The following is a 14206-nucleotide window of genomic DNA, read 5'->3' on the forward strand; positions in this document are numbered from 1 at the left end:
TGTGTGCGGACTTCCTGCCCCAGGACCCCGCCTCCATCACTGTTTACACACTTTCTCAAACACTCACCAAATGCCAGGAACTGAGTCTCGGTAGATGTCAGGGTGATGATGGCTTCTCCCCAAACACACCCCAAACTTCTGACACTAATTGGAAGTTGCCTAACTCTGGTCCTCCAGCAGAGAAGACCACATGTACCAGCGAGTCTTTGCTTGGCATTTAAACCTTTCTGTTTACAGAAATGCTAGGAGTCTTAGTGTCTTCCTGGCTGTTAGGAAGCCGGTCCTTAAGAATCTGAAGCAAACACAGGAGGCTGCACCCGGGAGCCCCGGTGGTCCTGGGAAAACTGCACCGGAGAGGCTGTGTCAGCCGGCCGACCTCCTTTGGTATTCTCCTGTCAGCACATGCCGGCAGCTTCCCGCTGTGACTGCTGCTGCTCTCTGATGGGGTCACAGGAGAGAGGTCTGCTCAAACAGGGACTGGCTGGAGACAGCAGAAGTTAAGATCTCAGCGGGGAGCCCTCACTAACCATCCATGAAAACCAGAGGAAGGAGACTGGTTTCCTCACTCCTGGGGGAACAGCTCAGGGGGTGCTTTACAGCCGCCTAGATGGACCTTGGAGAAACGAAATGCAGTTACTCATGCTGGTGGACAAATCATTTACACACTCATTTCTTGTCCTTCTCCCCCGCTCACACCCCCCCCCCCCCCCCCCCCCGCCCTTCCTGAGCTCCACATCCTGGATCCTTGCGGATTAACCTTTGTCTCAGGCTCTGCTTCTCAAAAACCCAACTAGGACATCCCTTAAACATCCCTCCCTCAACCAACGGCCTGCACACGGATGCTCTGCAAATATCTGCAGGTGATTTCCTTCTTAATCTGTTCTTGGTAGTCAGGACCCTGGGGTTAGCGATTTTGGAGAACATTAGTCAATCATGCGCTTTTCTGCTTTGTGAGCAAATCCATCTCATTCACTGCTCAGCTTGTTCCCAGAGAGCTGCCAAGGGGACATCAGGGGTGAGTGGACTGAAGGAGGAGTTTTGTTCCCTTGTACTTGCTTGTAGTGGGTGGGTGGGAGTTGAGTGCTAGGGTTCTGGGGTGCCCCCTGGGGTTGCTGAGGGTCCCACAGACTATGGGGAGCTTCTCCATCACCAGTATCATGTTTCTTGGATGACGGACCAGAGAAAGCTCATCATTCAGAGCTCATAGGATTGACCACCTGAAACGCCTGCCACTCTAGTCAGAGGGAGTGGCCTGCGAATTCTCAGGTTCAAGACCTGAGCTGCCTCAGGGACCTGGTCTCTGAACTCCTGATTTCTGTGTCCACTGCCTCCTTCCTACCCCCACCCTGCTCCCCAGTGGTATCTGATGTGGAAGCCGCTCTCCCTCAGTCTCGCCCTCCACAGTTACTGGCGTGGCATTGTGGTTAGTGTGGTTCTGGCAGTACCGCACAGAAACCTTGAGGTCTTCCAGATGTCTGTTCCCCTCCCTTGTCTTTCCTTGGGAAGGACACTGGCTGTTGACACTCTGACCAGACTGTGTGTGAGCGCCTCCCACCTCTGCTACCTCCTGGTCTCAGCCACCCTCATTTCTCGCCTCCATTTTTGAGATGGCGAAAGCTCTACACCCTGACCTCTGCTTGCTGATTATCTTAATCTACTTACTTCAGAGCAGGCCCTGCACCTTGCCTGGGCAACACAATGGAGCCAACCCTGTCGGCAGAGGTGTGGGTGAGCCAGCCCTGAAGTTGTAAGCGTGGGAGAGCTGTCTCCACTACTGGTCTGTCATGCAGCGGTGTGGGAGGGTGAGAGATGCCCCCTTATCCCTCATCCCTTACCGCCTGCAACAGACGGGAGAGCTGGCCCTCCTCCTTACCAGCTGCAGCACTCAGGAAACGGGCCCTGACTCTCACCTAGGAAACACAGCTGTCCGGTGGTCCGAGGTGACCCAGCCCCATGTGATGAGCAAAGGAGAGCAGTCCCCATTGCTCATCAGACACGTGGTGGCATGGGCAGAGGAGAGATGCCCTCCCCCACCTTCTGCCCATCAACGTCTGAGACAGGTGGAGGAGCTGGACCTGGGGTCATCAGAGCAGGAGGGTGCCCTAGCCCTCACCAGCTGCAGTACTCAGGAGAGTGGCCCCTGTACCTCACCTGGCAACACAATAGAGCTGGCCCTGATGGTGTAGATGTGGGAGAGCCCACCCCGAGGGCAGGAAAGCAGGAGAATCGGCCCCACCCCTTGCTCATAGTTGCAAGAGGTGAATTAGCCAGAGCAATGCTGGAGAGCTCACTCTGTTGGTGAGGACAGGGGAGAACTGTCTTTCGGACCAACCCTACAGCTACCGAGTCCCAGAACCAGGGTTATGAAATGGCCCGCCCCAACATCTACCCCATCTGATCTGCTGGAGCACATGAAGGGACCTGGCCCACAGCCCCAAAGCTGCAGGATCTCCACAACATAGGGCAACAACAGGATATCCAAGAAGAGTCCTAGTGAGGCCCAGCATCTCTAGTGTAGTAGAAACCAGAGGCCTGGAACCAGAACAACAACTCTGTGCAATGAACACTTGCAAGTAAAGAGACATGGACAAAGGGAGTTACTGCGTGACTCACTGTGTCACACTGCAGCTTCCATGATGAGATTTTTAATTTCTCCCCCTTTTTTCTTTTTCTTTCCTTTTTTTCTCTTAAATTTTGTTTTGGGGAGGTTCAGGAGTGGAGGGCGCATGGGAAGGGACAGGGAAAGAAACGGGATCAAGAAACATGATGTAAAAGACACATAGGATAAATGAAAAGAAAGAAAAATTCACTTATTTGTTTATTTATAACTAGTGTGTGTGTGTGTGTGTGTGTGTGTGAGAGAGAGAGAGAGAGAGAGAGAGAGAGAGAGAGAGAGAGAGAGCGGAGAGAGCGAGAGCAGGTGCTTGTGTGAAGGTTAGCATTGACTTTCTGGAGGGGATTCTCTCCTCCCATGATTCTGCTGTGTTGCCTCAGGCTACTTTCCCGGGGAGCCCCCGCCCCGCTCCGCCTCTCCCCTCACCACAGGCACTGGTAGTGCGGATGCATACTTCTTTTTACATGGTTCCAGATACCACACTCAGGCAATCAGGCTTTTCTCACTGAGCCGTCTTGAATGCTTCCTTGCTGGCTTTCTGTGTACTCACAGCATAGCAACCACATGACTCAGGTCTGAGCAGACCTCTTTACCATTCAGAGCCTTCCCTCAGCCACCCTGGAGTGAAGGCCACATTTCTCCCGTGGCCTCAGGGCTCCACAAAATCTGCTCCCAGCCTGCTTTCTCTTGTCTGGCTCCATCTTCTAGGAGATGCCTCCAGGCTGACTTTGTCCTGCCGTACTAGCCTGTTTTTTGTAGACACCTCCACATGCTGCCTTAGGGCTTTGCAGACTGTCCCCTCGGTCTGGAATGTTCTTCCCTCAGAAGAGACTCCTTTCCTCACTCACTTGTCATTCAAATGTTACCCTACTTCAGACTTCCTCTACCTCCAAATCCATGTAGGGAAAGAGAGGGTTGTTTCTGCTCACACAGTCCATCATTGAGGAAGCCAGAGCAGGAGCTGAAGTGGACGACATGGAAACTGCTGCTTTCTGGCTTGCTTTCTCTGGCTCATGCTCAGCCCGTTTTCTGATACAACCCAGGAGCACCTGCCCAGGGTTGGCGACCGCCCACAGTAGGCTGCACCCTCCCACGTCAAGCAGCCATCAAGACAACCCTTTAAAGAACTGGCTACTGGCCAACCTGGTGTGGGTCATGCCTCAGTTGAGACTTCCTCTTTCCAGGTGGCTCTCGGTTGTGCCAAGTTGTCAGTAAAAACGAACGGACATGCCTGTCTTCCGTCACGCTGGGCTGTGTCCGTCCTCCTTCTGTGAGCCAGAGCCTCCCTTGCACTGGTTCTTGTCAGATATTTGGTCCCAGGGATGAGAAAAACAATCCCAGTGACCATTCTTACGGGACAGCCCATTATGAATATTCCTAAGGCCTCCAGCCTGCGTCACAAACAGACCCCCATACTTCCTGATGTGACCCCCTCCCAGATTGTAGGCCTCCCACTCTAAAGAAGTTCCTTGTCGGCTGATCTCAAGGAGACTGCCCTTTAAAGCTCTTCAGCTCTAGCCTCCTGCTTGCCCTGGTCCTTCTCTGCTTATGACTTCCCACATCTCTGGTGTGGTTTGTGAACCACACCCATTCTCTCCATTGGCAGTTCTTAGGCAACACCTGGTTTCTTCGCAAATGAAACGGATGGTGAACACTGCACCAAAGGCAAGCGTGTCTGGGCTTGGCTTGTCAAAACAAGTACCAAACACTGGGGCAGGAGAGGTGGCTCAATGGTTAAGAGCACTTGCTCTTGCAGAGGACCAAGGTTTGGTTTTCAGCACCTGCATGGCATCTCACAAACACCTGTCACTCCAGATGCAGGATCCAGTGCCCTCCTCTGACTTCTGTAGACACCTGAACTCAGTTCATATATCCACACACAAATACACATGATTAAATATAAAATGAAAGCTTTTTTAAAAACCAGGAACTGGAGACAGGTGGTAGTTGTGATTACCTTTAATCCCAGCACTCAGGAGTCAGAGGCAGGTGGATCTCTGAGTTTGAGGCCAGCCTGGTCTATAGCGCAAGTTCCAGGACAGCAGGGATACACAGAGAAACCCTGTCTAGAAAACCCAAAACAACAACAAAAACCAAACCAAAACAAAACTAGGAACTGGGAGGTTACACTCCATGTACTTCTCATCCTCTGGAGTGTGAGAAGCTCAGGATCCAGGGTGGAAGGTCGTGTGTCTGGTTTGTGGACAGCTGTCTTTTTGTTCTGTGGTGGACAGATGAGGGAGGCAGCAAGCTCCCGGTGCCTCCATGAGCAGGGACACTAACTCGACATGATGAATCACTCCCCAAACTCCCTTCTCCAGACACTGTTACCTCGGAGGTTAAAATGAGGTGATAGTGTTTGCGGACAGATGTAACAGGAGTCTTAAAGGGTCTTATTAATAAAAACAAACCCGGAGCCAGGTATTGGGGTGAATGCTGAAAGATCAGAGAAGCAGAACAAACCATAGCTTCCTCACCTTGCCAACTTCTCAGCCCATCCTTTTTCCTCAAACTGGAAGCCTCTGAGTCCTCATCCGAATGGGTCTCAGCTAATCTGCTGCTCAAAAGCCTAAAAGCTTAACCAGGCTCTAGTTCCTGGTCCTCACACCTTATATACCTTTCTGCTTCCTGCCATCATTTCCTGGGATTAAAGGCATATGTCACCATGCCTGGTTGTTTCCAGTGTGGCTTTGAACTCACAGAGATCCAGACGGATCTCTGCCTTCAGAATGCTAGGATTAAAGGTGTGTGTGCCACCATTTTCTGGCCTTTATATCTAGTGGCTGTTCTGTCTCTGACCCCAGCTAAGTTTATTAGTGTTCACAATATATTGGGGAACACAATATCACCATATTTTGCCTTTTTTTATCTAAAATAAAAAAACTTATAATTAATACAAGTAAAACTATATCCAATAAGTATATACAATATATACAGTCAAGAATTACATTAACAATGTCTAGTCCATTAACAGACAGACATCCTGGTTCTCACAGAGGACCAGGACCTTCTTCTAGTGATGCTTTATTTTGTGCTGTTAATGCTTTCTTCGTTTTCTTGTCCCTAAGTGTTGAAATACAGGTAGGCCATCTTGCTTCACACAAGCTTGTCAGTTTTAAATTGTTAACTTGCTACAGCTTAGAATCCCCCTGGAAGACAGCCTAGATTGATGAATTTCCTAGATCAGGTTAGGCATGTCTGTGGGGGATTTTCTTGTTTGTGATTGATGTGTGAAGATCCAGTCCACTGTGGGTGACACCATTTCCTAGGAAGGTGGTCCTGGGTTGCATGAGTGAAGAAAACTAACTGAGCATAAGCATCCTGTCAAGCAGGGAGCACAGGTGCATTCCTTCCTCTCTGCTCTTGATTTGATGCCTTAACTTCTCTGCTATCATGAACTCTATACACCCTGGGATGGTAAGACGAATAAAGCCCTTCCTTACCTAAGTGATTTTGGTTGGAATGTAATTATCAAAGTAATTGGATACAGTTTTTCTTGTATTAGTTGTAATTTTTAAAAAAAATTTTAGACAAAAAAGGGAAAATATGGTGATATTGTGTTCTCCAATATATTGTGAACACTAATAAACTTATCTGGGGTCAGAGAACAGAACAGCCACTAGATACAGAGGCCAGAAAATGGTGGCACACACACCTTTAATAGACACTAGAATAGACACACATAGGAGAATCGTGTCTCTTCATCTCAGGCCCCATATTGTCATTGTGCCTTTGACTTTCTCACGCTTGAGAAAATTGAGGTCAAGTTGAATATGAACCAGAGTTAGGATCACTGTGCTCCACCCTTTTGCATCTTGGAGTAGGTAGCTCTTGATAGTCCTGAGGCGTAGTAATTTGCATTTTCCGTTTTCCAGGAGATGCAGATGTAGCTGGCTCAGGAACCACACTTTGACAACTGAGCTTCGAATAGGGTTGTAACTTAATTTATAGAGCACTTGCCTAGCATGCACAAGGCCTTGGGTTCAATCCCCAGTAATGCATAAAGCAATCATGGTGGCATACCATCTGCAATATTAGCATTTGGGAAACAGAGGCAGAGGGATCAGAAGTGAAAGGTCATCAACAAATGCATAGTGTGCTAGCTACACATGATATTACGAGAGAGAGAGAGAGAGAGAGAGAGAGAGAGAGAGAGAGAGAGAGAGAGAGAACCATTGAGCTAAAGCAACATTTGCCTCATTTCTCTAGACATGGATTAAATAGCAAAATCTTTTTCCATGAACTTGAGGCAGAATTTGCTTAGCTGGAAAATGTGTATTGTTTTGGTGGTAGGGAGAAGTGGAGAAGGATATATTTTTGCATCCTTATAATCCTTGGCCCAGGAAAGTATTAGCTACTTATGAGCATTGTTATAAGCAAAGTATCAAACACAAAAAAGACTAGGATTAGGTTTCTGCATTCAGTGAAGTACACCACCACCACCACCACCAATGTGATCAGCGGGTACTTTGTGGTTTATAAAGTTCTTTCTCGTGCATTTGTTAATTTGATCCCTTGAGAGACCCTGTGAGGCAAGCAAGACATACATCATCACCCCATTTACACCTAGGGAACCACAAGGGGGAACTAACCTCTCTGCTTGTACAGCAGGCATATTACATATGGTGGCTCATTTAATTCTCATGACCCTCAGTAATGGGTGTTATTACTTATTGTATAGATGGGGGTTATGTAGCTACAGATCTAAAGTCAATTTCTCCTGACTCCCCATACAGGACGTTCCTAAAGCACCATATGTTTTGTGCATGATGGGCACAAATTTGTAACTGTATGAACAGCTGTAAGTGAAGAGACTCATTCTTTCAGATTCTATTGTGACCTCCTTCTCTTTAGTTCAGTTTAAGTCTGGAGTTTTCATCCAGTATAACACAGAATCGAGATCTCAGAGACAGAGTGGGAAGCAGAGAAGAGAGCTGGATGCCAGTGAGAAGTGGGAAGAAGTGAGAGAAGGTGGTGGGGATGACCTTGGTGTTGAAGGTTTGGTGGGGTTGGCAAAATGAGGGCCAAAAGGAAATGGGGAATTTCACAGAGATCATCTGCCCATGTTACCTTGGATCCCTATTAATATTCTTTGGCTGCTGCAGGAAAATTGAAATACGTGTAAAATTTCCTTTGGTTGCCCATCAGTGCCCATTTGTATGTGATTCTGGGTGGAGAATGGGTCGTATGAGACCCCAGATTATATTAAGGTTTTGCATGCAGATGTTTGATGAAGATGGTTAAGTGTGAAAGGTAGGTGTAAAAATGTGACTCAGTGATAGAAAAACTAAGAACGAAAAAGGAAAGTGTTAAGGGAGAGTCAAATAAAGAGTATTATGTAGCTATTTCCTGTGAATTGAAACACCCCTCCTAGGAGAGAGAAGGAGGAGGCTCACAGGACCCGGGAGGCTCAGGAGACTTACAAGACTCAGGAGGCTCAGGAAACTTACAAGACTCAGGAGGCTCAGGAGACTTACAAGACTCAGGAGGCTCAGGAAACTTACAAGACTCAGGAGGCTCAGGAAACCTAACAAGACCCAGGAGTCTCAGGAAAATTACAAGATTCAGAAGACTCATGAAACTTGTGAGACTGAAATCTTAGGAGCTGATCAGACTCAAAAGGCCTTCGTAGATGAGTTTATATAAACTGTCAACAATTGCTGGAGCACCATTGGGGAGGCTGTTTAAAAACAGTATCTGTCTGCAAGTTATGCAGGGAAGTCCAGTGATGGAGCTTTTGTGAGCAGTCACCATGCTGGATGAGCTTGTTGGTGATTCAGATACCCCGTTCACCATGTTCCTGTAAGTAACTCATTGGTGAATAATCTCTGTGAGTCACCAAGCTGGGCTTGAATGGAATGATTTATCAATTTCTTCACTGCCCTATCTGTCTGGAGTGAACAGAAAGAGTTCCCCAGGAGAAGCCACATGGCACAAAGATAGAAACAAATTGGAACATAAGAGGCTGTAAATTATTAGAAAAATAGACAGGGCAGACATGGGTGTCATGGAAATAGAAACTAAGGAAAGTCATTTTGTCCTACACATGTGTCCCAGGCTTTCTAGGGAAACAAACTTTCTGAGTTATGAGTCACTATTAGGAATACGTTTTCCACAGCGACTCATATATACACGCACACGCAAAACAATTTTTAAAGGAAACAAAGCTTATCCTTGCCCCCCCCCCCCCCCCCCCCCGGAGTCACTCCTTGCAGTGTTCATGTCCTTGGTGGCCCTCTTCACCCTGCCTCAGCCAAGGAGACATTGGAAAGCATGATGCAGATGTAGGCTGGATGAGCTCTGCACTGGGACTCATCTTCTCGGAAGGGTGGCTCTTGGGGATGTTCCCTCTGGGAATTAAACTGCCATACTATGGCAGTCCCAATGTGGTCCTGTGGAGAGGCTAGTTGGGGAAACACCAAAGCCTGGCTGAGCTCCTCACTGGCAGCAAACACCAATTTGTCAGCCACACGAATGAGTTTCTTGGCAGTGAATCCTGCGGCCCCAGGTACGCCGCCCCATCTGTTGCTGTGACTCGGGGATGAGCTATCTTCACTGATCCGTAGCAAACAGTGGAGTCGCCAGCTTGTTTTAGGTACATTCAGTCTTGTTCTGCAGCACTCAGTAAGCAAACATCTCGATTACGTACAGCACACCACGATCTCCTTTACTCTGTTCACTTCTATCCCGTTTTTGTAAAATGCTAAATTGGTTCATGACCCACTAATGAGTCATGATCATTTTAAGAAGTGCTATTGCAATCAATGGCAGATGTGCTTGAGATAATCTGTCTTCCAATCTCATGTTTGGTCCTGTTACTCTTAGAGTTGTGATGTAGACAAATTGAAAGTAATGCCATGGTGTCACCTGGTCCAGGGCCCTGTCTCGAGGAAGGGCTGCCCCTGTCCAAGTGAACATTCTATTCCATAGACACTGTACCTGGGAACGTATTTAGCACTTCCTTATCCTAGCTCTGAACCCTCTAAGTGCAATTTGCAGCCAAGCATGGTGGACTAGTGCCTGATCCTGCCAGGTCCTGTGTCCATTCCGACAAGCAGAAGAAAGATGTCACCCTCTCCTAGAACCGCCTTGTCTCCCTTTGATTGCTGCAGTCCCTGGGGTGAGAGGGAAAATCATCTTTCTTTGTCACTCAGTCTTCTAGAATGCAGTCTTATCAAAGGACCTCTTCCTTCTATTGGATTGCTTCAGGATGGGCCCTGTGGTTCAAAGGGAGCAGGACCACCAAGGAGCTTGCTAAAGGTCGTGTCCCAGGCCTCATGAAAGCACATGGCCTCAAAACGCTCCTCAGCGTGGGTCCTGGCCCTCTGAATCACAGCAAGCTCCTCAGCTGTTCTGCAACACTTCGACCCTCCACAAGCTCAACTACACTGATAGCTTGTGGTGGATCTGTGTATTTAAATAGCTATGGCCTCAGATTCTAGCAGGAAATGCATCTGTATTTTGTCCCCATGCCCACAGGCATGTGTGTGAAGGAGGCAGAAGTTTCACCAAGCTCCAGGATGTGTGCTGTGTTCTGACATTTTCTTTGCTTTAATTTTTTCAAATGCTGGCCGTGACTCATCGGCTGAGTTTATGATTCACCGATGGGTCTCACTGTACAGCTAAAAACAAACTAACCTGAGCAATAGGTCTGTGCGGGAGGCATGGCTGATTCTCCCATATTTGTGCTGTAATGATGGTCATTTGGAGCTGTGAGGACAGCCTGCCTCTCCCTAGCTGCCCCTTGGTTTGAATATTACCGGCACTTACATTTATGTAGCACTTAGCTGCTTCGTGGTTCAGCGCAGTGAGCCTTATGAGAACCCTCCGAAGGGGAAGGGTGCTTCCCCTTGTAGCTGGCTTCCCAGTGGAGTCGAGGCTAAGCTTCAGGTTGAAGTCCTGAAGCACTGGGTATCTTCTCCATCAGAGAGGTAAATGGGAGGGGCCAGGACAGAGTGGGGGATGGGCGGGGTGACCTCTGCTTTCTCCCATGGTGCTCATTCCTGAGTCCTCTGGGAACAGGAAGTGGAGTCTGACATCTGAGAGTGAGGTTTGTGAAAGGCAATGTGCTGCTCTGGATCACTGCGGGGTCACACAGAGAGAAACTGGAGGGAACTATAGAGACAGAATGCTGAGTGCCCACACCTCTGTGGTCTGTGACCTCTTGAATTCATGTTTGTTTATCTGTTGTCACTTCTCAGGCTGAGCGGTTCCCTGGGTTTACTCTGCCATGTCACAGGGTTCACCTGTCTCTAGCCTGCCTCTTTCCAAGGCAGTGGGCAACCATGATGGGAACTCTGGGACTGGAAGCTATATTTGCTTCCTTTCCCTCCTCTCTGGCCCACTTTTCTCAATCCCTTCCTTGTAATCAGAAGAGGCCCCACGTTCTCTCTGTCCTCAGGTTCCAGATGGTTCTAGCTTTCCATCATTTTGACACTTCAGACAGCCCCAGAAATCAAAACAAATTAAAAAATGTGCCATTTATGGTGTCCAAGAAAGCCAAACATATCATCCATGATGGATTTTGTGGCCGCAGCTGGGCGTGGACACAGACAGACAGCTAATGAGGTAATTTTTCTAAATGCAAACTGTAAGCACATAGCAGTTCCCTTCCTCCTTCCAGTCCCTGTCTCCAGGCTTTCTGTAGAGATCTGCTACCCATGTGTACATCTGCATGGTCACAAAGTAATCTATGGCTCTTCCAAAATGATACATTGGGTCCCAATTCTTAGTACTTTAGAGTGTAACCTTGGTAGGAGACAGAACCTTCACAGAGGTTAAAATGAGGCTGCTGTGTTGGGCCTCCATCCAGTATGACTAGCTGTCTTGTGACAATGAGAAAATTTGCATGCTGAGGCATACACAGAGAAGAGCATATGGAGGGAGACAGGGAGGCAATGGCCATTTACAAGCCAAGGTGTGGACCAGACTCTCCTACAGAAGGAGCCACATCTGCTGCCACCTTGTCCTCAGAACCACAGCCTCCAGGCTTGCAAAGCATACATCCGTGGTTGAAGCCAACTCGTCTATGGTTCCTGGTTCTTTCAGTCCAGCAGACAAACACACAACCATGTAATGGCCATTTCCTCTGTGTTCTCTCTGGGGCTGAGCCTCCTTCCTCGAGCATCGGAAGGGAGGTGAGGTAAGGGCTGAGGGAGTTTGCTGAGAAGGTGACAGGCTTGGAATCCAGGGTTCCTGGCTATACCAGCACATCCAAAGCCACACCAGGGTTCTGTGATGTTTCTGAAAATTCTACAGTTGATATCTAAACTACAGTCAGTTAGACGCGGTTAACCCCCCCCTCAGCGTGGCTTTCCCTTCAGCCCTTCATGCCACATTGAGTGGCCTTCAAGCACCCACACAGTAGTGCTTGAACTGGGCAAGCTCATGGTTAGGGACATGCAGTGCACGTGTGACCAGGGGCACTTCCATTTCACTCTCTATACCTACACCGTCACTGCTATGACAAAATACCTTACATTTTATGGACTCAGCTTAAAGGAGCTTATTTTGGCTCACATTTAAAGGGATTGTCCATCCCAGTGGGCAAGACACAGCTCCGTCCACGGTGGCAGCATCGTGCCTCATGGTCTCGTCGCACGCTAGTGGGTAATGAACCAGGGAACTTGGGATGCAATAGGTAGGAGCTGGGCATAACCTTCGAGGCCTACTGTTAGTGACCTACACCAACAGCTGTGTCCCGCAGCTGAGAGGTCCCACAACACCTGGGGATCAAGTATTCGACACAGGAGCCTTTGAGGGACAGTTCAGATGGAACCCGAAGCAATGCAGATGTCTGGATGGCTTCCAGGGAGGCTCCTGCTGTGACCTTGTGTGCTTTGTGAAGTAGCACAGAGATGTCAGCAGACATCACATCAGTCCACAAACAGCTGGCAGCAAACAGCACCAGGGGTGTGTGGGCAGAGGAGAGGTGTCGAGGTTTGTGATATAATGCTCCAAGAAAGTGTGTGGAAATTTTTTCCAGTTTGAAGCATGCACAATTCTAAGTTAGCATGAGCAGGTGTGACAGCAGGTAATGAATACAAATATCATGCTATTCTTCTGTATTGTGATATACTCGTGGTATTTGTCAGCCTCTTAGAACTTGTAATTTTTCATGATTTTTCTTATTTAAGGTGTTTACCTCCGTACCTCACTCTGTGTTCATAATCTCGTACTCTGTTCCTTAACAGGTTTCCTTACCAGTGTGTCAGCTCCAGGGACTGTCCATTTAGATTTAGTTCTACACGTGAGAAGTGCAGAGGGGAGGGCAGCCAGAGAGGGAAGGCAGGGCCGAGGAGGGAAGGGTTGATGAGGAGGGCCTGAAGGGCTCTGTGGAGAGGGACAGTGTATTAGCTGCTTCCTGCTGCTGTGGTAAAAAACCATGACTAAGGAGTTCATTTCGGCCTCTGGTTCCAGGGGGAGAGTCCACAGCAGTGAGGGAAGCATGGAAGCCAGCAAACAGAACAGGAAGCTTAGAGATCACATTTCTAAACCACAGCATGAAGAGGAGAGAGCAAGAGAGGCGGAGCTGTAAGCTCTCACAGCCAGGGGTGCCCCTTCTCCAGCAACAGCCATATCGCCTCTCAAAACAGCACCGCCCTGGTGGCACACGCCTTTAATCCCAGCACTCGGGAGGCAGAGCCAGGCGGATCTCTGTGAGTTCGAGGCCAGCCTGGACTACCAAGTGAGTTCCAGGAAAGGCGCAAAGCTACACAGAGAAACCCTGTCTCGAAAAACCAAAAAAAAAAAAAAAAAAAAAAAAAAAAAAAAAAAAAAAAAAAAAAAACAAACCAGCACCGCCCACTGGGGACCGGCCATTCCGATGTCCGAGTTTATGTGGAGCATTTCTCATTCACAGACATAAAGGACAGAAATGAGGGGGTGAGTAACACAGGCCTCGGGGCTGTGGGACCCTGAGTGGCCTTTCCTGACGGTTTCCAGTACCCTGTGATGATGGCTCATGGCTCTGCTGTGTCTGGGTCATTTTCCATCTTTCTCCCTGAAACCCAAGCTCTGTGAGAGGAGGAGCGGCATTTGGACCCTCGCTGTCGCTCACTGAACGGGCTCTGGAATGGAAGACTCGGGATAGCGGAGGAGAGAGAAGGAAGGAATAGCTAGAACTGCAGAGTCACAGATGTGCCCATCCTGGAAGACCAAGGAGGGCAGAGTTACCCAGTCTCTTCGTGAGTTTGCTTCTGGTATTCTAAGAGGAAGAATTCTTTCAACCCAGGGAAGCACATATTATACATTATTTAGCATTCACGGCCGAACCCACTACATGCAGTTACACCCCAAGTTGTGGGGACCCCTGAAGCTAGGACGTCTGCTCCCAGTGGAGGATGGCTAATCTAGCCCAACTTTCTCATTATAGAGGAGGCAAGAGGAGGGCATGGACGGGGGGGAGGGGCTGGGGGACAGCTCAGCAGGTAAAAGGTGCCAACTGTTGGTTTTAATAAGCTGTGCTGTTACTGTGCGAGAAAGGTCACGAGGGACGAGAAAACCCAGTATCAGAGCAGAGTTTTATTAGAAGGGAGGGGGCAGGGACAGAAGGTATCCTGACCAGGCCTGAGGAAGAGAGGGAAGAGAGGG

The sequence above is a fragment of the Peromyscus californicus genome, unplaced genomic scaffold (assembly GCF_007827085.1).
Source record: "Peromyscus californicus insignis strain IS unplaced genomic scaffold, ASM782708v3 Scaffold_19__1_contigs__length_69161282, whole genome shotgun sequence".
NCBI lineage: Eukaryota > Metazoa > Chordata > Mammalia > Rodentia > Cricetidae > Peromyscus > Peromyscus californicus.